General features: G+C 38.8%; 1 long non-coding RNA gene across 2 annotated transcripts in view; it reads left to right on the forward strand.

Moving 5' to 3' along the window:
• LOC121134215 overlaps window positions 1–24,933 on the forward strand; it is a 44,056-nt gene that overhangs the window by 12,821 nt on the left and 6,302 nt on the right. Inside the window, exons 3-4 of one of the 2 annotated variants that reach the window (XR_005871260.1) lie at window positions 748–992; window positions 13,923–14,072. This is a non-coding gene — a long non-coding RNA (uncharacterized LOC121134215). Of the gene's footprint in view, window positions 1–747; window positions 993–13,922; window positions 14,157–24,933 lie in introns of those variants that run through there. The other variant, XR_005871259.1, reaches the window with a different exon arrangement.

Raw genomic sequence — 24,933 nt, forward strand, 5'->3', positions numbered from 1 at the left:
TATTTTTAAAAGATCTATGTTTATTATTTTAAAATCGGTGTGTGTGTGTGTGTGTGTGAGTGTGTGTGTGTGTGTGTATGCACAAATTACTGTAGCCCACAGAGTTCAAAGAGAACATTGATACCCTGGAGCTAGAGTTACAGGCAATTGTGAGCAGCCTAATGTGGGTACTGGGAATTGAACTCAGGTCCTCTCCAAGAACAGTGCTCTTAACCCTTGAGCCATCTCTCTAGTCCCTCATTTAATTATTATCTCTAAGAAAATGTTTAATGCTTCTAACCAATTAATTTCCTTATTAATGAGTTAATGAAAATAATTATAAAATTAGAAATTTTATCAACTGTAATTTGAATTTGTTTCATATGTTTATGGTGAAAATCCCATCACTGTTAGGTAGGATCTCGAGTTTATTTGTAATAAGAGAGCTACAACATATGCACCTAGTTGTCCCTGTTCTGTCATTAAGTAGATGACCTGAACAGTATATTGCTTTGTATGCTTAGCTATTCTTTGAGTTAAGATTGGGGAAAACAGAATAATGAGAATTGCTTATATTTAAATTTTTAGATTATACTAGTCTCTGCGGTACTTTTTGTGTATTAGGTAACTTGGGTATTCTTTCAACATATACTGTCTATACAATACTTGTACTTTATGTTTTTTTATGGGGAGCAAAGAATAATTTGCCTGACTTCCATAACTATAGGAAAATTACAAGAATAACCAATTGGAAAATACATTTCTTAGGATTCGGTGAACCTGAAACATCTCCTTTTGGCATGTACAGCTGTGTCGGTGTAGTGCAGGGTTGCGTGTGCGCTGATGCCTTCTCTTTGTCTCAGTATCTCTCCTGTCACTCGGCCGCAAGTCAGCGCTCCACTCAGCTCTCATCCTTAACATCCCCACCAAGTGCCCTTGAGCGGTCTCTTCAGCTTTAATCATCACTTTTAGGACTTCAGCCACCAACGCCAACAAAGAGCCTGGATGTGGAGGTAGGGCTTACTCTTGTGACATTGGTGAAGTTGTCGTGCCAAGATGAAATTTAGTATCTTTCTTGCAACATCTAAAAGTGAAATCTCTTGCTACCAAGCATGTAATTCTATATTCAGCACACCCTTTTAATCACTTCAGAAAAAGGTGTTTGGGAAACGTACTCACATGTTATTCAGACAACTCAATGATACTATGTTTACCTTTGAGCCATTTTGTCAGTCATGTGATCTGTTCATTAGTACTTAGGCATTTGTACTGCCCTGCCTTTGCAGTTTGCCCTCTAGTATAGTCCCTCAGCTGCTGCCACTAAGAGCACCATCTGTGCATATTCACTATGTTCCTTTTTATAATTACTTTAAGTTTTAATAGCTTGCTTCACATGTCAACCCCAGTTCCCTCTCCTTCCCCTCCTCCCGCACCCCCACCACCATCTCCCCCCAGCCTCCCACCATATCCCACTTCCTTCCAAATAGGGTATATCCAGAGTCTGTCATTTCACTCAGGGCAGGGTCCAGGCACTCCCCTAAGACTCCAGGCTGAGAGAGCATTCCTCTTTGTGCTATGAACACATGAAGTCCATTTGTATGTACTGCCGATGGTCCCATAGGTTGCCCAGGGCTCCTCACTGACTCTCACACTCAGGGGATCTGGATCAGTCTCATGCTGGCCTCCCAGCTGTTGGTCTGGGGTCCAAGAGCTCCCCCTTGTTCAGTCTCTGCTGGTTTTTCCAGCCCATTTTTGCCAATTTTCTCATTGCTCCTCTCTCTGTGTCACTGGGTTCCTTGGGTTCAGTTCACTGTTTAATTGTGCTGGTTTGCCTCTGCTCCATCAGTCACTGGATAAAGGTTCTAGGATGGCATATAGTGTAGACGTCAATTTTTTTTGGTTTTTTACGAGACAGGGTTTCTCTGTATTGTTTTGGAGGCTGTCGGTCCAGCCTGGCCTTGAACTCACAGAGATCCGCCTGTCTCTGCTTCCGGAGTGCTGGCATTAAAGGCATGCGCCACCACTGCCCGGTAGATGTCAAGTTCATTATCAGGAATGGGCATTTAAGGTGGACTCTCAACTATTGCTTAGCTTGCCATTTGGTGTCATCCTTTTAGATAGCCAGAGGTCTCACTGGTGCCAGATCTCTCTTCAAACCTATGACTCTCTAATATGGTAGTTGATCTATTTGAATTTAAGTTTTGTGCAAGGCGATAGACATGGATCTATATGCAGTCTTCTCTGCATGCCAATATCCAGTTATGCCGGCATCATTTGTTGCAGATATTCTCTTTTTTCCATTGTATAATTTTAGCTTCTTTGTTAAAAATCAAGTGTTCATAGGTGTGTGGGTTAATATCAGGGTTTTCAATTCGATTCCATTGGTCTACCTGTCTATTTTTGTTCTAATACCAAGCTGTTTTCATTACTATAGCTCTGTAATAGAGCTTGAAGTCAGGTATAGGGATGCATCCTGAAGTTCCTTTACTGTACAGGGTTGTTTTGGCTATCCTGAGCCTTTTGTTTTTCCATATAAAGTTGATTATTGTTCTTTCAGGGTCTGTGAATAATTGTGCTGGAATTTTGATAGGGATTGCATTGAATCTGTAGACTGCTTTTGGCAAGATTGCCATTTTTATTATGTTGATCCTACCAATCCAAGAGCATGGGAGATCTTTCCATTTTCTGGTATCCTCTTTGATTTCTTTCTTTAGAGACTCAAAGTTATTGATATACAGGTCTTTCACTTCTTTGGTTAACGTTATCCCCAGATATTTGATGCTGTTTATTGCTATTGTAAAGGGTGATGTTTCCATGATTTCTTTCTTAGCCACTTTATCATCTGTATATAATAGGGCCACTGATTTTTTGAGTTAACCTTGTAACCTGCCACTTTGCTGAAGGTGTGTATCAGCTCTAGGAGTTCCCTTGCAGAGTTTTTCAAGTCACTTATGTAAACTATCATATCATTTTCAAACAGTGAAAGCTTGACTTCTTCTTTTCCTATTTGTATCCCTTTGATCTACTTTTGTTGTCTTATTGCTCTAGCTAGAAATTTAACTACAATATTGAAGAGATATGGAGAGAGTGGACAGCCTTGTCTTGTTCCTGATTTTAGGGGAATTGCGTTGAGTTTCTCTTCATTTAGTTGATGTTAGCTGTTGGTTCACTGTATATTGCTTTTATTATATTCAGGTACATTCCTGTTATCTCTGATCACTCTAGGACCTTTATCATGAAGGGGTGCTGGATTTTGTCAAAGGCTTTTTCAGCATCTAGTGAGATGATCATGTGTTTTTTCTTTTGCAGTTTGTTTATATGGTGGATTACATTGATAGATTTTCTAATGTTGAACCATCCCTGCATTCCTGGGATGAAGCCTACTTGATCATGGTGGATGATTTTTCTGATGTGTTCTTGAATCTGATTTTCTAGTATTTTATTGAGTATTTTTGCATCAATGTTCATGAGGGAAATTGGTCTATAGTCTATAGTTCTCTTTCTTAGTTGTGCCTTTGTGTGGCTTGTGTACCAAGGTAATTGTACCCTCGTAAAAAGAGTTTGGCAGTGAGCCTCCTGCTTCTATTGTGTGGAACACTTTGAGAAGTATTGGAATTAGCTCTTCTTTGAATTTCTGGTAGAGTTCTTCACTGAAGCTATCTGGGACTGGGATTTTTTGGTTGGGAGAAGTTTGATGACTGCTTCTATTTTTTTAAAGGCTATAGGTCTGTTTAGATTGTTCATCTGCTTTTGATTTAGTTTCGGCAAGTGATATCTCTGCAGGAAATTGTCCATTTCCTTTAAATTTTCGAATTTTGTGCTTTACAGGTTTTCAAAGTATGCCCTGATGATTCTCTGAATTTCATCAGTGTCTGTTGTTATGTTCCCCTTTTCATTTCTGTTTTTGTTAATTTTCATGTTCACACTCTGCTGTTTGGTAAGTTTGTACAAAGGTTTGTCTATCTTGTTGATTTTCTCAAAGAACCAACTCTTTGTTTCATTGATTCTTTGCAATATTTTCCTGGCTTATACTTGATTGATTTCAGCCCTCAATTTGATTATTTCCTGGCATCTACTCCTCCTGGGTAAGTTTGCTTCTTTTTGTTCTAGAGCATTCAGCTATGCTATTAATTCTCTAGTGTGACTATTCTCCAGTTTCTTCATGTGAGCACTTAGTGCTATGAACTTTCCTCTCAGCACTGCTTTCAGAGTGTCCCATAAGTTTGGGTATGTTGTGTCTTCATTCTCATTGAATACCAGGAAGCCTTTTATTTCTCCTGTTATTTCTTCCTTTACCCAGAGATGGTGCAATTGTGCATTGTTCAATTTCCATGAGTTTGTAGGGTTTCTGCGATTTGTGTTATTGTTGAATTCTAACTTTAATTCATGGTGTTCTGATAAGATACAGGGGTTTATTCCAAAGTTTTTATATCTGTGGAGGTTTACTATGTTTCCTATTATGTGGTCAATTTTAGAGAAGGTTACATGTGGCACCGAGAAGAATGCATATCCCTTTGTGTTTGGGTGGAAAGTTCTATAGATGTCTGTTAAACCCAGTTGGGTCATAACTTCTATTAGTTCTTTTGTTTCTTTGTTAAGTTTCTGTCTGGAGGTCCTGTCTAATGGTGAGAGAGGACTGTTGAAGTCCCCTACTACTAGTGTGTGAGATTTCATGTGCGATTTGAGCTTTAGTTTATTTTTATTATTATTATTATTATTTTTTGGTTTACGAGACAGGGTTTCTCTGATTTGGAGGCTGTAAGTCCAGCCTGGCCTCGAACTCACAGAGATCCACCTGCCTCTGCCTCCCAAGTGCTGGGATTAAAGGCGTGCGCCACCAACGCCCGGTGTGGTTTGAGCTTTAGTAATGTTTCTTTCATGAATGTGAGTGTCTTCATATTTGGGGCATATGTTCAAAATTGAGACTTCATCTTGATGGACTTTTCCTTTGATGAATATGAAATATCCTTCTTCATCTCTTTTGATTGATTTTAATTTGAAGTCTAATTTGTTAGATATTAGGATTGCTACACCAGCTTGTTTCTTGGGTCAGTTTGATTGGAAAATCTTTTCCCAACCCTTTATTCTGAGGTAACGGGTGTGTTTGACGTTGAGATGTGTTTCTTGTATGCAGCAGATGGATTGGTTCTGTCTATGTATCCATTCTGCTGGTCTGTGTCTTTTTATAGACAAGTTGAGACCGTTAACATTGAGGGATATTAATGACCATTGATTGATGATTCTTGTTTGTGTTTGATTTATTGGTAGTGGAGCTATTGTGTGTAGGTTCTCCTCCCTTTTTCTTTTGGTGTTTGGTAAAGTGGGATTATCTATTGCTTATGTCTTAGTGAGTGTAGTTATCTTCGTTGGGTCTAAGTTTTCCTTCCAGAACCTCCTGTAGAGCTGGATTCATGGATACGTATTGTTTAAATCTGACTTTGTCATGGAATATTTTGTTTTCTCCATCTATGGCAATTGAAAGCTTTATTGGATATAGTAGTCTGGGATGGCATCCTTGTTCCCTTAGCATTTGTAGGACATCTGTCCAGGATCTTCTGGCTTTCATAATTTCCATTGAGAAGTCAGGTGTAATTCAGATAGGTCTGCCATTATACGTTACTTGGTCTTTTTCTTAAGCTGCTCTTAATATTTTCTCTTTATTCTGTAGGTTTGATGTTTTGATTATTATGTGGCGAGGTGACTTCTTTTTGTGGCCCAGCCTATTTGCTGTTCTGTAAGATTCTTGTATGTCCATAGGCATATCCTTCTTTAGGTTAGGGAAATTTTCTTCTATGATTTTGTTGAATATGTTTTCTGTACCTTTGAGCTGTATTTCTTCTCCTTCTTCTGTACCTATTATTCTCAGGTTTGGCTTTTTCACAGTGTCCCATATTTCCTGGATATTTTGTGTTAGGGATTTGTTGGTTTTGAGATTTTCTTTGGTTGATGACTGTGCATCCTCTAATGAGTCTTCAACACCTGAGATTCTTCTATCTCTTGTATTTTATTAGTGATACTTGCATCTGTAGTTCCTGATCATTTACCCGTCTTTTCTATTTCCAACATTCCCCCATTCTGTGTTTTCTTTATCGTTTCTAATTCAGATTTCAATCCTTCAACTGTTTGAGTTGGTTCCTTCATTTGTTTGGTTGTTTTTCCTTGGTACTCTTTAGATTCTTTAAGAGATTTGTTTATTTCTTGAATTTTTGGTTCATCTTTTCCTCCATTTCATGTATTTTTTGTTTGTTTTTTTCTATTTCCTTGAGGGATTTCCTCGTTTCCTCCTTGAGGGTCTCTATCATCTTCATAAAATAATTTTTAAGGTCTGTCTTTTCTGCTTCATCTATGTAGTGCTTTTCAGGTCTTGCTGGCATTGGATCTCTAGATTCTGGTGGAGTCATGTTGGTCTTTCTATTGCTGACTGAGTTCTTATTTTGTCTTCTTCCCATCTCTTCTTCCAATGGGTGCAGGTGGGGTCTTTCTGTCTCCACTGGTCTCCTTCTTTCCTGAAGATGAAGCTTGGGACGCTGGAGGGTGGGGTCTGGAAGGACTGAGGTCTTTCCTGTGTGGGGGGAATCTTCTGAATGCTAGGACTAGGCCCAGGAAGATTGAGGGAGTGGGTGATGGGCAAGGGAGTGGGTAATGGGTGGGCGAGTGTTGTCAGGGGGACCCAAGCTCACCTGAATCTTGTGGGGTCTGGAAGGACTGATCCACTATATTCTTTTTAAAAGGGCCCTGCTCTCCTCCCACCCCATATCCCCACCCCAGCCTCTCTGCTCCTGTTCCCGGAGGCTGGACTCTGGACTCCCCCTTCCCCTTTCTCCTTTCAGGAAGTTTTTGCCTTAATAAAATATTCCTCCATTTGAACTCGGTTGCATTGTGTCTGTTGAACTCTTTCTCTCTTGAGCCACTTTTTAAAAAAATTACAACAGTGTTGCAATCTGAACTCTGTAATTTTCACTGTTTAAAAATATGTATTTTGCTCCCAGCACTCGGGAGGCAGAGGCAGGCAGATCTCTGTGAGTTCGAGTCCAGCCTGGTCTACAGAGCAAGTTCCAGGATGACCTCCAATGCTACACAGAGAAACCCTGTCTCAAAAAACCAAAATAAAAATATGTTTTGCATGTTAAACTATTGTTAAAACATTCAGTTTCAACACTAAGTTCCAAACACCAGTTTAAATTACTTATAACTCTAAGAACATTTGTTGCCTTTTGCTTTTTTTCTAGTATCCCCCTCTTAGTAGTCATTTTGTCCACAAAGCACATCATTTTCAATTTTGATAATGTAATATTCAATTTTATTGTCGCTAGTATGGGAATGATATTACTTGGTTATTAAATGATGTAAGATATGCAAGACATCTGGATCAGAGCAGATGCACTCATTAGTAGATGGAGAATAGAACCAAATGCTGGAAATACAGGCTGTTTAGATGGCAGCACTAGGTTAACTGAGAACATACAATTTCACCTGAGGATCAGAATTTAGTAAGAATCAGATGAAAAAAAAAACACACTATCATGAGCTGGATACCACAAAAATCTTTCAGAATTTTATAACTGTTACAATGTAGCAAATAGACTATATTATAAACACACTACTGAATAATCAGACATGTTCCTTTAGTTGTAAAATTATATTCTTTTAAATTTCAGTAAAGGCTTCAGAAAGTGTGGTCCATGTTGTATATTTTAAACATGTAACTCATATTTTTCCTGTAACAATTGTGTTGTGAAATTTTTTCTGAAACTTGAGGGCAATTCTATAAACTTAAGGTAGCATTTAGAAAACATCATTTTTAATACCTCAATTGCTATTGTTTTCCCCTGGATGTAAGTATAAAAATGACATTTGGTAGTATATTATATGAATACTACAGATATTGTATTCAGTTGGTAGAAAATGAGAAAGCAATATTCAGTCACTTCACCCAGGAATACCCAGCACACTAAAAACCAACTAGAAATCTTTACCTATTCTTGTTTTCTTTACAAGTATAACATAAGAAACAGAAATCTTTCATGTCTTAGTAGAATGGTGTTCAGTTTGGGGGTGGGGATTTCAATATGCCAGATCTCCCTACTGATGCCTTAACTTGAATGAAGAGAATTGGCTCACTCACATGTTCTTTGTTGCTTACAATGAACAGCTATCTGCCTGAGTGTACACAATTAAAGACGGTAGCACAATGAAACATGCTGATGCCACTTCAAAATTAGAGCCAAGTCCACATCTTTTGAATTAACCAAATGAGGCAGTTACCTATTAATCTTCTGGCATCAGGTGAAAATTGACTCACACTATGACTTTCCACTGTCCTTTCTTTATTACTTTCTCTACAGTCAGCACTAATTAAGCAGTGTTTGGTGGGGTCAAAGGGTGGGGTCAAAGTCTGATGCAGGCACCATAGTAACCACATGTAGGGTTAGGCATGGGAGGTGTGCAAAGATGAGTCTCAGACCTGACCTAATAATTTGCAAGGACAAGAAAAGGTTATAGATACAAAAATATCTATCTGCACATGAGAATTGCCATATGAGAAGTTCACAGCAAGGGTTGGAAGAATTCAGGAAAGACTGAAATCATTAAGGATGTATAGGACATCTGTATGGTGATCATGGATTCAGACTAGACTTTGAAGCTACAGAGAAGTGAAACAAAAGATAGTTCACCCTGAAAGTTAAGTATTAACCAAGATCTAACCTGGAGCTGTGTAATGTGGATAAATATGCTAGCAACTGACTGGTCAGAGGTAAGAGTGATACTGCAAGTCATGGTGTGAAGGGAAAGGGGCATTTACTGGAATGGTGATAATGTTGACCAGCCCCCCTAAATAATTGTCTTAGTTAGAGTTTGTATTGCTGTGAAGAGACACCATGACCACAGAAACTCTTGTAAATGAAAACATTTAATTGGGTCTAGCTTACAGTTTCAGAGGTTTAGTTCATTATCATCATGGCATGATATATGGTATGTAGGCAGACATGGTGCTGGAGAGGTAGCTGAGAGTTCTACATCTTGATCCACAGACAACAGGAAGTGAACTGTGTTCCACACTTGTCATGACTTGAACATATAAGACCTCAAAGCCTGCCTCCACAGTGATACACTTCCTCTAACAAGGCCACATCTACTTCAACAATGCCACATCTCCTAATTGTGCCACTCTCTGTGGGTCAAACATTCAAATTCATGAGTCTATGGGGACCATACCTAGTCAAACCATCACATTAACCAAGTATGATTCCTTCTTACCAATACCTATACTTGTTTGTGAATATTTCCCCATAGTAAACCACAATGAGTTTGTGCAAATGGAAGACTAGAGTAGAAATAATGTTTGTCACTTCCAAGACTGGACTATAAAACCCATTGTCTTTCTGTTTTTTTCTATCTCCTTTCCTCTTCCTTTCTCTCTCCCTCACCACCTCTCTCTCATTACTCATTCATTGGCCACCAGTTCATGTGCAATCCCACAGGGAGGATCATACATAAAGAATAGAAGCTTTCTTCAGTCACACACACAAACGTGCAAGCATGTAATGAATGTACTCTGATTCATCCTCTCATCATCTTGACACAAAATAATTTGAATGTATTTAAACCTTGTAGAACTCTTCAGGATTTCTGGTCCCCAGTGACTGGGATTATGTTATGCTTGATGTATTTGGGAGTGATTTGGGGATAATGTTATGCTTGATGTATTTCAGAGTGATTTGGGGACTTCCTATGGGGCAAATGATAAATAAGACAGTGATGGGTGGCCCTTGTAGGATAGGATGAAATGTCTCACTTAGCAATGTATATGCAGGTAGAACAAAAGAGAAAGTCTTTTGGATGAGAAGATGAATTTCTGTGACTTACAGTCTCTTGAGCCACCTACTATGCATTCTCTATGAACATCATCATTTGGTATCCCATGTCATCCTTTAAGAGAGATGTTATTTGTATTTTTGCTTCATACAAAGAAGCAGAACATTAAGAAACTCCCAAAGATAACCTAGATGATATGTAGTGAGGCAAAATGAATGATTAAATGTATGGGGAGTGAGTGATATGACATGCATTCTTAGTTGTATAGTTCTATAGGATAATTTCCTCAATTATTTGGAAAATAGGGATGACTACGAATTAATCTTCAAATATCTGATAATTTGCTACTTACCTCCACAAGGGAATAAAAAATGTTTCTAAGAAGCAGTATGGCTTGACATGCTTCATAGGTCTTGATATAGTTTAATTTTTAGAGTGCAAACAGTTGGGAGCTAACTTGTGCTTCTGAGTGATTCTGCAAAGTGCTTGCTTTTGGCCTATTGTGAGGTTTAAAGCAGTAAGAACCACAGAAAAGTACACTGGGATAAAGTATGAACTACTAGAGTTGGAACTCACTTCAGTACTGTTATAGGCATTCTCAAAACAATGTGAGACCCATATAAGATGGAATAAACCTTCAGTGGAGAAAAAGGAGGGAGATAGAAACAAAGACAAAAGGAAGCAGTCACAGAAGGCAATAGCAACAGCTCCAAAACACGATTTCTAAATAAATTGGTTAAAGACATTAAGGTAAACCTCAGTACTTACCATACACTATACCCCAAATATGTCTTTCAAGAAATAGTAAAACAGAAGGATCAAGAGCATGGGAGTTAGAACTACTCTGCTTAGGTGGATTTGTAGAGTCCCAACTCCATTTGCCACAATATTTGAGCAACTCCCAGAGTAACACCAATTCCCCAAGGAAGTGCAGTGCATATTCTAGTCCCTGTGTTTCCTGTTCAAGATTCTCTCATGTTTTTGCTCATTTTCTTCAGTGTATGTCCCTAAAGTCCAAGAATGTATGCATTTTCTGTAGCTGTACAAATCCGATTTTAGTAACTCTTGCTTTATTTTGTTGTGCTTGCTAGATTTATTTCTTCCAAGCATGTCCTTACCTGGAAAGTGTGTCACTACATAGATGGCACAAATGAGATAAATGTTCTTGTCATTGGTAGAGTCCTGTCACTCTCCCCTCTGTCTCCATTAGTGACTCTGCAGATAACATCTGATAACAATATTTATGAACACCTACTTTCCTTATTTTTTCAAGGATTTATTTTGTGTGTGTGTGTGTGTGTGTGTGTATATGCGTGCACATGCACCCATGTGCACATGTGTGTGCACATGAAAGCAGATGTCCCTGAGGGAATTAGATCATCTATAACTGGACTTACAGGTGGTTGTGAGCTGCCTGGTGTGTGTTGAGACTTAAACTCTGAACCTCTACAAGAGTAGCAAACACTCTTAATTTCTAACCCATCAATGTAACCCATAACCTCCTTAAACTTCATAGATTCTAGGAGAGAAAAATTCTCTTTTAATTAATACAAACAGTATTTTGATCACGGGCTAAAGAAGAATACATACTGTTGAATATCTACTGGGAATGTACCTTTTGAAGGAGTGCCTTATCTAAAGGGATTTAACTCAATGCTGTGACGTGTAATCACCAAATATTCAAAGATCATATGTGAGAGGTGAGCACACATTGATCATTGAATGAGTATAGAATTTCATGGTAATCTAATGAACGTCTTTATGGTGAGTGGAACAGATTTCTTTTCAAAAGTGACATGAAAAGTTCAATTATCTAAGCAGTGAACAGGTTAGATAGTTTAACAGAGAAGTTTCTTCCCTGATAACTCTTGTTAAGAGGGGTTTCTTTTCGCTTGTATACATCAAGTAGACATTTATTTACTTTTCTGGCCCTGGAAAGACCAGAGAGACTTACTTGTTCAGTATAGTCTGCAGTGGCTAGTAGGTGAGTCAATCCAGCCTCTTGTGCGAGGACAAATCTTGGCTCAGACAGTGCAGTGGTTGGCAGACAAAAAAGCCATTCTCTCCAATCGCTATGAATCCTTACTTAGATACTCCAATGGCTGGCAGAAAAGTCAGGCCATCCTTTCCTATCAGGATGAATCCTTTGTTAGATACTTCAGTGTCTGCCTAGAGCTTGGTTTGGGCACCTTATTTAACCTTCCCATGATTTCTGGGAATTTGGCATTGTTTTCTTTCTCTTTACTTATTCTTATGATTCTATTAACCACAATAGTAAAACTCACTCAAACAATTTTAAAAAACATGCTGAAGACAAAAGAAAATATGAAAAATAGATTTTCCTTAGAATTTCATATTGTCATATCCCAATGCCTTGAGATGTAGTCATGATTGCAACTTTTATCCCCCTCCTACAATCATAACAGACTTAATGATCTATTATTTGAGTCATTTCTTCTGAATCCCGGGCTGACTAATCATCTCCAAATGAGAGACTATTGCTTGTCTAATGGCTCCTGTTAGTTTGGAATCTTATGACAGATGCGACCTGTCAATCTTCCTGCATGTGTTTCTCAGGGTTCTGATTCTTCCCTTACCCAGATACATTCAGGTCCCATGGTCCCTGTGCTTTCCTCATTGAGCCAGTATGACTTGCATAGGACCTCATCACTGTCTGGATAGGATGACCTCTAACAGAGCTCAAGACCCTCCCCAGTAGAAACTCCCCTCTTCCTTTTCTTTCTCACCCTGTCTCAAGTAAATATGTCAGTGGATCTGCCTTGTGCTGTTTAAAACCTGGGAACCCAGAACACATAACTCATCGATGAATCACCAAGAAACCAGGGAGGACACCTGAGCTATGATTGCATAAAGAAAAGAATAGTGTAATGGTTTGAATGAGACTGACATCCAGTTGATAAAGCAGTCTGAGGAGCGGTGTGGCCATGTTGGAGAGTGTGTATCACTGTTTGAGATTTCAAAACTCTTATGTCCGTCCCAGGGTTCTTGCCTAGCCTGCTGCTTGAAGCTCTCAGCTGTTACTGCTGCCATACATTTGCTCTGCCATTATGGACCCTAACCCTCTGAAACTAGAAGCCAAATTAAGTGCTTCCATTTATATGTTGCCTCAATCATAGCAGTTTTTCTTTATTTTTTTATTTAAGTTAGAAACAAGCTTGTTTTACTTGTCAATCCCAGCTCCCTCTCCCTCCCCTCCTCCCCAGCCCTTACCACCAGGCCCCTGTTCCTCCACTCAATCTCCACTCTGATCCCCAGGGAGGGTAAGGCCCTCCATGGTGGATCTCCGGAATCTGTCATTTAATCCAGGGCAGGACCTAGGCCCTCCCACAAGAGTCCAGGCTGAGAGAGAATCCCTCATTGTGGGATGGGCACTCAAAGTCTATTTGTACACCAGGGATAAATACTACCCAAGACCCCATAGATTACCTAGGCTTCCTAACTGACACCCTGATTCAGTCCCATGCTTTCCACAGAGCCATCAATCTGGGGCCCAAGAAACAAGGGGGGAGTAGCAATCCTAATATCTAACAAATTAGATTTTAAAATAAAATCAATCAAAAGAGATGAAGGAGGTCATTTCATACTCATCACAGGAGAAATCCACCAAAATGAAGTTTCATTTCTGAACATCTATGCCCCAAATACAAATGCATCCACATTCATAAAAGAAACATTACTAAAACTCAAATCACGTATGTACTCAGTCATAGCATTTTATTACAGCAATAGAAAAATAACTATGAAAAATATCACATTTATTTGTTATTATGTAACTACAAAACAAAACTGAAAGTAGCAAATGTTATTTTAGTTCTTATTTTCTTACTATGTATTATTTCATAAATTTCACATATATGTATGTTTGCATACTTTGATTATATTTCTGACTTCCCCTCGTTGTCCTCCAGTTTCCTCCCTCCCATTTCCATAAAACCTTTTCTCTTCTCTATCATGTCAACCTCCTATTTGTATGTCCTTTTAAATTTTCCTGGCTCATTGCATTTAAGTAGGTTTCTTACATGGGTATGGGTAGGCGATACTTACTTGAGCAAAGACACATTACCAGTGGCTATACCACTAAAGGATATTCGTTTATTTCTTTTTAGGCTTCATGACTTTTAGGAGCAGTAAAGAACATGGCCTTTCATCATTTTAGGGAGGACCTGGCCCGGTAAAACAGATTTGGAACTTTACCTGCCACCATGTGAAGAGCAAAGGAAGACACCCAACCACAGTAACTCAGGACACCGTAATCTGTGGGTAATTAATGAGAGTTATGTCCCTTCCTAAATATCATTTTTCAGGGATATTAGTAAAGAACCCCATGTCACTGTAAATTCTTGAAGTCATAAAATATAGTTCATGAGTCTTTTTTCATTTGTTGACCTCATTAAACCCAAATCCTATGCTAGGTATAAAAGAAATACTTCTGTAATATGTGAATGAATAACCTCATGCATGTGTTATAAAAGTGAATTCAAGCCAGGCATTGGTGGTGCACTCCTTTAATCAGAGCACTCGGGAGGTAGAGGTAGGTGGATCTCTGTGAGTTAGAGGCCAGCCTGGTCTACAGAGCATGTGCCAGGATGGGCTCCAAAGCTCACAAAAAAACCCTGTCTTGAAAAACCAAAAAAAAAGTGAATTCAAATGTTTATTATGCTAACGGATCTATGGTTTATCTCATAGATGTTTATTAGGATAACTGATAACTAATGCATGGTTTATCTCAAACACTTATAGAAGAGTTTTCCTCTCCAACAAATATTATATAAAAATTCATTTTGTTTTTCAAATTAAAAAAGTCAAAATCTTCCATTTCAGTCTTGGGATTTTTAAGGTTTACTCTGGAGTCTCTTTTACCATACAATATAATCTAAAGTACTTTTGGCACTTTGCCAAGGCTTGCCACAGAGATTTTCGTCTGAAATTATTCTAGTGTTAAATTGCCTAGGTTGCTGCAGGAGAACATTCACATTCAAAACTGTTAATCATGGACAATACAGTCATATAAAGCACTTAATATCTTTCCCCCGTGGGATATTAGGTGCCATGTTATTGTACCAGGATCATTACTTTGAGTTCATGCTTTAATTCTGTTTTTTCCCACCAATGCACAGCTCCTAGCCTTGTAACAACCCTTGTGTGCCTGTTCCCATTTTGGGAGTCACTTATCATTACTAAGTTTCTACTCTGGCTTAATTCCAGAAGTTTCCTCAAGACTTCATTGACTGGATCCTGAATGAGGAACATGGAAAGTGCAAAACTGCTAAGTATTGACAAGGAGAAATATTGGAAATTCTGTAAGAAACATCTCAGTTTAGGAATATTTCTTAGTTAGTATGACAAAGCCAGAAATGTAATAAAAGAAAAAGAAATATTTAATAAATATTCTAGAATTATGTTAATGAACCTACAGTACAATAGGAAATAAGACAAAATTACTTTTCTAAATGCAGACTTTTTATAATGGTAGCATTATATTTTGTTGACTTAATAGTTACATTTCATCTGTCTTTCACAAGTAATTACTCTTTAACAAAGCCAGCTGAAGCATGAAGCATTTCAGAGTCTCCTTTTAATGATTTGCCAGAAAGGTTTTGTACAGGAAAAGCCTGGAAAATAAAATGTTGAAATTTTCCAAGCAGGCCTTTGTCTCAGGTCCTTTTATTTTCTTTATTCTCAAGGCCAGCACTCAGTCTTTCTACCTTAGAAAATGATACTCCATTAAAATGTTCACAGTCTTTCCTCATCAGATCTGCCTGTGAACTCTATGGCTAAAGTTTGTACCTTTTGCTCTTTCCAAACATTGGTTTTATTAGAAAATTTATAATTTTATTGATATGGGGGGAAGTTATGTTTGGTTCTAACCTATGTCTCTAGGCTATACAGTTTCTGGTTTCTGGCCATCCAAGTAGTGTAGGACATGGACTCCCTCTCATGGGGTGAGTCTCAAGGTACACCAAACATTGGTTGGCTGATCCTACAAGTTCTGTCCCACCATTATCCATGCACATCTTGAAGGCAGATCAGATTATATGTTGAGGGTTTTTTAGCTGGGTTGGTGTCCAAGTTTCTCTTTCCACATCCAGCAGAGGACCTTCTTGTGAGAAAAAAAAGCTAGAATATAAGGTAGAAGGCTCCATGCAGGCACTAGTTCGACCTCCCTATGTCCACTGAACTGTACGGATACTGTCCTCAGAATGGGACCCCACAGTGAGTTTTCAGAGAGTGACTTTCTGTCCTAGCACCTGCCTCGGTTGTTTAGGGATCTCTTTTGGAAATCCACAGCAACAACTCGGAGGAATGTAACCCAGTCCCACCACTGGACAACTTGTGGGAAGATTGTAGGAGTCAGAGGGAATGGTGTACATCAGGGGACCATGGCCTAAAAAATTAACAAATCAGGGCATACATGAGCTCACAGAGACTAGAATGGCATGCACAAGATCTGCAAGGGTCTGCAATAGATCCTCCGCATGTATGTAATGGTGATTAGCTTGATGTTTTTGTGAGACCCCTAACTATGGAAGCAGGGGCATCTCTGACTCTTTTGCCTGCAATTGAGACTCTTTTCCTCCTATTGGATTGCCTCATCCAGCTTTGATATGTGGGGTTTCATTTTTTCTTATTGTATCTTGTTTAATTGTGTTTGACTTGGAGGTCTGCTCTTTTCTGAAGATAACATGGAGGGGGAGTAGACCTGAGGAAAAGGGGAGGTGGAGATCAGAGGTGTGGAAGGAGGAAAAATGTGGTTGAAATTTATTGTAAAAAAAGAAAAGATCCATTTTCAGTAACTAAAATATAAAACACTTGTATGTTTGAAAAGATAGGTAATTTGAAATTTCAGTTTAAGTGCTGCAAAGATAAGAGATATTTCATTGTAGATGATTGGAATACTGTATTTTCTGAAACTTTTGTGATTCTGAGGACCTTGGGAACCAGAAGTAAAAGAATATTGGAGAAGGCTGAAGTCATGTGGGTTTGTGTATTAAAGAAAGAATGTAAGATAGCCCAAGAGCAAAGAAGACAGAGGGAGCATTCAAGAAAACCTTAGAGCACTTGCTATGAAATATGGAGACAGATTAGGGAGAAGCTGTATTGACTGAAAGAGGAGTCATCACTACAGACCCCCAGGACATTGAAAGGTGATCTTGACACAATCATGAGTGGTATTACCTCAATAGTTTGACATCAGTATTTCAATGAATACATATAGAAGCATCTATTTTCAACTTTGTCAGAAAGCTACATATATTTTCCCTTCACTGATTATCCATTTATACATGTCCAACAACTCAACATTTAACAGTGTTGTTTATTTAGTTTCATGTCCACTGCCTTCTAGTGTAACTATCTTCACTCCATTGATCTGTGTATTTTGAAAAACTGTTCATGATATAAGTCCTTTGACAATTTTGTTTAGTATCACACATTTCCTAGTCCCATAACTTGACATTTTTTGTTTCTTAGACCATGTTTTCTGCTGAAAAGAAATTTCTGATTTTAGCTTTATCAATGATTTTATTTATGGATGTTTCCTTTTACATAAAGGTTGAGAAAGTTCAGCTTATCTTGGTCATGACACCTTTATTTATAATAAAATCTAAATGACTCATTGGTTGAAGCATAGGCTGCTATTGGTACTTTTTACATGTTGATCACACTGTCCTCTGGTTACTCCAGATTACCATTTTACAAAATTAAGCATCAGCATATGTCAGTTTGTTTCTGGGCTTTGCTTTGTCCATTTATCCATGGATTTTTCCTTTTGTATTTGTCCTGGCACTTTATCTAACAGGCTTTTACAATGCAGATAGACAGCTTCTGAGCTACAAGTTTGGTCTTTTTCACAACTAGCTCCACTGCTCTTGGCATATTTTATATAGTTTTAATAATTAGCTTTTCAATTTTCTTAAAAAAATTTTAGAATAAGTATTGCATTTGGGAAAAGCAATTTTGTTTTTTATGTAGTCTTTCAGTCCATAGGTACTTCTGTCCACTCACTCAGGTTTCTGTGATTTCAAATGGAATGTTGCAATGGTGGCCTAGCATTTCCTTTGGTAAAACCACTACAGCATGTGATGTGAATATGTAGAACAACTTAAAGGTAGGTTGGTGCTGTTTCATGAAGTCTGAGGAAGATTTCTCAATATCTTGATAAAGAGGATCTTTTCTGGAAAATGAGAACAACTGGTGAAAACACACTTATGGAAATATATGGCAAGCATCATGCTTCAGAATATATCAACATTTATAAATTCTAGGCAAGATTCTGTTGCAGTCTTAAATATGGACCCCAGGTTTTAGGAAACAAAGCCGTAGTAATACATGGGGCATCAACATGATCAGTGTCTGTAGTCCTTAATAAAAGATACTAACATGAAGAAGTCAAGTCTTAGACACATTTTAGGGAAAAGATTTTAGAAGTTTAGAAACTATATAAAATAATTTAGAACATATGATGTTTTAAATGCCAAGGGCATATAATACTTACGGAATATGGACAGCTGTAAACACAGATGCTAAGCTTTTTACATCATGGTGTCAGGGTTCTAAGATGTAATCACAGGTTCACTTGTCTGAATTCACACACGCTAGAGGTTATTGAAAGGCCCTGCAGGCCTTCCAGGTTTTGTATACTGCTGTACTGGGGCATGTTTGCTCTCATAGATACTCTAAGTAGTTAAGAGAATTGTCAGGCACATAGAGTCAGGGTGAGCAGACTTTGGGTTCCAGTGCCAGCTCTGATATAAATAAGCTTTGGCCTCAACAAGCTACACTGAGTTTCCCTGGACATTACAAAGAAATGAGAATGTTCCTTTAAAACCAAGAGTGTGTAATTAAAAACCTCAGCTGAAAATTATACTCATTTGCCCATACAATGTGAATCCCATTAGCAGGATTTGAAAATTAGTTAATCTCTCAAGCCACTCTCCTTCCTACACAGACTGAGGCCTCTATACCAAATGGTTGGCAAAGGACAGAACAAGAAGTAAAACCACACATTTTGGAGTGGGAACTGCCTGGCTGAGAATAATTTAATTGTCTTCTGTGTTACCTGACAATTTTTAGCTCAAGATTGATGAAGCCTTTCTGGTTTTCAAAATCCATCCCTTCTCATTACCAAAGCTTGCTGTTTCTAGAATTTTTTCATCTGATTCCAGCTTTCTTTGTGTTAGTTTAAGATGTCCAGAAATGAACAACTCACATGGGACTCTGTGTGATGCTCCTGCTGACAATCACACCAGGCACAGAGCAGGTAACTGCCAGCCTGGGCCTAAAGTTCTAACCAGGATGGGAGCTGGGATATCTTCATTGCAACAACATTTGAAAAAATAAAATATTGTTGATACTGGAGAAATGGCTTAGTGGATAAATGTACTTGCTGCTCACATAGATGACACAAGTTCAATTCCCAGGCCCCAGAGCAGTGAACATACAACTAGCTCAGGAGATTTGACATTGTCTCTGGCTCTGAAGACTTGCATGCATGTTCTTATACCTATGCACAGTATACCCACATGCATACACATGTATAAAAAGAAAAAAACTTTTATAAAATAAGGCAGTTACCCAACAGGTACAATAGTGGTACACTTATACATTGGCAGTAACCAACTGCTCTGTAATGGAACTTAAGTCTTGCTCATCAAGAGGGATACCTACTCTGCCTGGTTTTAGACAACTAACTACTCTGTACTGGTACAATCATGGTTAGTGGAGGACAGTCTACAACCACGAATTTACTAAATCAGAACAATCCCTCACAACAATCTATTATCATTTGTCCTTATACCCACAGAAAAGTGTAGTATTCACCCCTGATCAAGGAAGCTTCTTCTTGTATCAGATGGAGATCACCACAGAAAGCCACAACCAATCAAAATGAAGAGTGGTCAATCCTAGTCCTAATGGATATATCTACAAAACATTCCCACACATAAGGCCAGGGAGCATTGCTGAAGAGGGTAAGAAAGACTGTAAGAGTTAGAGGACTAAGCAACTTGCTGTGAGATTGTGTCTCCTAGTATTATACCAACATAGCGACCCAAGCAGGAGCTATCAAGATGACACCAGTAGACATGATAAAGTGGATTCCCCAGTCCTACACCTAGGCAACTGAAGAAATCTGGAAATGGTAGAGGCAGTCTGCCCCAAGGAAGAGCATACCAATTGGTTTTCCATTGCCAAATCATTATCCCTGGAAACACTCAAACATATCTGAAAACACAAGTAACATTTTTTTTTTGGTTTTACGAGACAGGGGTTCTCTGTATTGTTTTGGAGGCTGTCGGTCCAGCCTGGCCTCGAACTCACAGAGATCTGCCTGCCTCTGCCTCCCGAGTGTTTGGATTAAAGGCGGGCACCACCGCCCGGCTACAAGTAACATTTTACAGACTTAACAGGTTACATTTAAGAATTTTTTTTGTTTTTGTTTTTCGAGACAGGGTTTCTCTATATTGTTTTGGAGGCTGTCCTGGAACTCACTCTGTAAACCAGTCTGGCCTTGAACTCAGAGATCCACTTGCCTCTGCCTCCTGAGTGCTGCAATTAAACTTGTGTGCCACTAATACCTGGCATATTTAAGAATATTTACATAATTACAAATACACATATGAAAGAAATAACAATTTGGGAGAGAAAGGCCATGGATATTCAGGAAAGTAGGGAAAAGTATATGAGAGTATTTGGAAGGAAGGAAGAGAAGGGAGAAAGTTTGTAATTATAATCTCAAAAAAATATTTTATTTTATTTTTAAGAGGCGCTCTGCCACACTTGAATCTCAAGGAAAGCTTCCCTTACAGGAAGGACATTATTTTCTTGCCCATGAAGGATTTGGTATTATATCCATGTTACTTCTATTAAAATGGGTTTATTGCCCAGGCCATATTGGCAACTGGAACATATTTTTTAAAGAGCTATCATCGATTGAATTTTTTCTACCTTACGTTTATTGCCTTTTTGCTTACTAGCTGTATTTTCTAGTCAAGCCAACTTTACAGCCCTGAAAATTGCCTTCATCATATTAAATAAATATTCAAGGATATTTCTTCTGTCACTACTTTGACATACATTGGATGTAGCCAATTAAAACTCGTCACTAAAGTTAGTTTATGTCAGTTTGATTACAATAGGTTTCTTATAATTACAAAGAATTGTTTTTTATTCTATAATCAATCAATTTCTTTTTTTTTAGTTTCAGACACATTAAAATAGTGCATAGCATGTTGTCAACACTTTACAGGAAATCCTACCTTGAAGCTTCAAAAGTGAAAAACTCAGGCCAGGTGTCCTGGCACAACCTTTAATCCCAACATTCAGGAGACAAAAGGAGGTAGATCTCTGAGTTCAAGGCCAAGCTGGTCTACGTGCCAGCGAAAGCTACACAGTGAGATCTTTTCTCAAAACAAAAAGCAGCCTAAGAGTCATCAGAAAGCAACATGATGTTTCATCAGCATGACTCCCTGAGCATGAACTGAGCAGGGATGGCAACAAGGGATATACCAAAGCAGAGAGGTGAGAGACCAGGAAAATTCATCCCTAGACAAAGAACTAAGCTCAAATAAAGAATGTTTAGAGCAGGAGAAATAGTCTTCCCTAGGGAAGAGCACAGCAAGGGGTTATCAAACAACAAATGGCTAGTTCTGAAAACATACATGCAAATAACATTATACAGACTGAGCAGGTCATATTTAGGAATATGTATGTATATACTTATATTCACATATCAACCATTAATTTAAAAAGAGACTATAAATTTGAGAGAGAGCAAGGAGGGGTACATGGAAGGGTTTTGGAAGGAGGAAAAGGGATTGGTGTAATTATATTGTCATTTCGAAAATATAAATGATGTAATTATAATTTCAAAAATAAAATAAATAATTTAAAAACCTAAAGTAAATAAGGATATTGAGCTGGGAAGATAGCTCAGTGAGTAAAAGCACTTTGGAAACCCATATTTGAGTTCTAGAACCTATGTATGAATTTGATCATGGTGATGTGTATGTGTAATCCCAGCATTCCTAGGGAGATAGGAAGTAGACACAGGAGAACCTTGGAGAGCTGAGGGAGCAGCTGGGCTGACTGTGTGACATTGCAGAAACAAAAGAGACACTGCCTATCAAGGCGGAAGAAGATACTTCTGAAAATTATCCTTAGATCTCTAAAGTCACAACATGAGCATGCATGCTCTCTCTCTCTCTCTCTCTCTCTCTCTCTCTCTCTCTCTCTCTCTCTCACACACACACACACACACACAAATACAGAAGTTACTGTAATGGCTGGAAGAGTAGCATGCCCTCTTAACTGCTGAGCCATCTTTTCATTCCCTTTTTAACTTCCTTTTAATATTTTTAATATCCATAAAAGGAAATCATTAGATTCCACTTTAAAAAATAATGTAATAGTGTGAAAAAAATGTGCACATATCATAAATGAATGGGGTATAGATTAGAAAAAAATAATGTAACTATGGTAAGGTTTTAGTATTTGCCCCTAACTAGTTTTATGCCAACTTGATACAAACTAGAGTCGTGTGAGAGGAGGGAATGTCAATCAAGAAGTTGCCTCTATACGATTGGGCTGTAGGCAAGCCTAAGGACATTTTCTTAATTATTGATGGGGGAAGATCCAGGCCATTGTGAATGGTGCTACCACTGGACTGGTGGGCTTGGATGCTATTGTAATGCAGAATGAGCCACAATCCAGTAAGCAGCACTCCTTAATGGCCTGTGCATCAGCTCCTGTCTCCAGTCCCTTCCCTGGTTTGACTTCTTGCCTTGACTTTCCTTGATGGAATGTGATTCAGGATATAAGAGCCAAAGAAATCCTTTTCTTCCAAGTTACTTTTGGTCAGGGAGTTACATAATAGCAATAGTAACCTTAACTGAGACAATATTTGTAAATTATGTGGATTTTCCTATTATATTATCCATATAGTAAGTATAAAAGTATAAAGGAAGCCTGAAAAATCACAGGATCTCTGAGGCAGCTATCTTTGATCTCTAAATCAAATAAGGTTTGTTTCATTAATGTTTTAGTTAGGGTTTCTGTTGCTGTGAAGACACACCATGACTATAGAAACTCTTACGTAGAAACAGTTAATTGGAGTGACTCACACTTTCAGAGATTTATTCCATTTTCTTCATGACGGGGAGCATGGCAGTGTACAGGCAGATGTGCTGGAGAAGTAGCTAAGAGTCATACATCTTGTAGGCAACAAGGAGGAGACTATAACACTAAGAGAAGCTTAAGCAAACAATCTTGAAGCCAGCCTCCATAGTGACACAGTCCCTCCAACAAGGCTGCATCCATTCCAACAAACCCACACCTCCCAATATTGCCAATCCCTTTGGGGGCTATATGGCCTCCTGTGTGTGTAACATCAAAAGGCATTTTCAGTTGCTTGTTATCATATTTCCTGAGATGGGGGTCTCTCACCTGAGCTCCTGGATTTAACTAGACTGGAAGCAGTCATCTGAGTTCCATGGAGCCTCCCTTTTCATCTCCACAGTGGTGCTGTGACAATAGGCACAAGTCATCATGCCTACTTTCAGCATGGGTGCTGGGGAGCAAAGTCAGGTCCTCACAATTGTGCAGCAACCAATTTACTGACTCAGCAATCTCTCCAACCCCCTTGAAGAGAAACTTAAAAGTGAAGGTTCTAGAACCATGTAGCAGGTTTGTTTTTACCAATAAGTATTGACAAACACGCATTGAACAGAATTGTCACAGAGACTCTGGAGTCAGGCCAGTATGGAGAGCTAAGTAGAAGTGACAGGGAATGCTGTCAGTGTCTAGGCTTTCACCTCACCTGACAGAAAAGAGGAATTATAAAAGACACTTAACCCTAGGCACCTGCAGCCTTTCACAAGGACAGGATAGGAGTCCTATATCATGACATCACTACCTTCCTGGGTCCCCAGTAGCAAGATCTAAAAGTTCAGCTCTTTAGTGACTTCACTGAAGACTTCACTTTCCTGAGTCTGTGTCCACCCAGACTTTTAGAGGATGGATGAAGAGAGCTGAAAACATTTCTAACACCCACAAACATCAGGCAACAACTCAGAATTATAGACTCCAGACACACCATCCAGAAGTCTAAAGGCCCTCCTGCTTATAGAATTGTATTTTACAGACTTTCATGAAGAAACAGAATATAAAACCATCAAAATCTCACCTATAGTGCCTCAGTCATGTGTAAGGATGTGTAACTCAGAGAAGAAAGTGAATTGAAAGCCTAAGAATTAATTCTTCAGCTCTTTGCTCTAATTCCTGAAGCTGAGGGAAAGATGAAAATGTTGAGAGAAGGTGGTCTGTCTGTGTGCACGGGTGTGTGGATGCACAAATATGTCTATGTTGCATATGTGCATACATGTTTGAATATGGGCATGCATGTACCAGGCCCAGTGCATCCAAAGACATATACATACGGAAGCCAGAGAACAATCTTGGGTTCCAGTCCTACCACCTACGTTCTTCAGCGCAGGTTGTCCTGTTCATTACTGTGCACATGCAACAGCCTGGCAGGTTTGTAATCTGTGCGTTACTCTTCCATCTCTTTTTCCTGTCTCCTCACAGGGAATCGTGGTAACGTGGACTCAGGCACTAACAAGCCAGGCTTTTTAATATGGGTTCTGGAGATCTGAACTCAGGTCGCCAGGTTTGCAGGTCGATCGCTTTACCCACTCAGTCTCCCCAGTTCAACAGTGATTTCTCTTTTAAGTTGAGTTTCTTCCAACAAAGAAATGTTTCCTTTATAAACTCACTGAAGTCCTTATCATTCCTGGTCCTGTTTGCAGGCAAGATGTCTTCCCTGTGAATTAAGCAGTAGCTCCACTTGGTAATACTTTCTTTCTAGCTCCCAGTGAGATACCACAACAACTCACTTGCTTCGCTTCCATGGCTGTGAAACTCATCAGCCACTTACTTTTCACATGAGGAACATGGAACTTAGAAATTTCAAGGGTGACTTTTAAAAAATTTAACCAGATCACCAAGTGAAGCAGGCACAGCTGGCACCCATCTTTCCTGCTTCTCTCGCACATTATAGCACCCATGTGGTTTCATTCCAACCACCTCCTGAAACAAAAGCCAGAAATGTGAGCTGATGGCACA

The sequence above is a fragment of the Mesocricetus auratus genome, unplaced genomic scaffold, assembly GCF_017639785.1.
Source record: "Mesocricetus auratus isolate SY011 unplaced genomic scaffold, BCM_Maur_2.0 Super-Scaffold_100027, whole genome shotgun sequence".
NCBI lineage: Eukaryota > Metazoa > Chordata > Mammalia > Rodentia > Cricetidae > Mesocricetus > Mesocricetus auratus.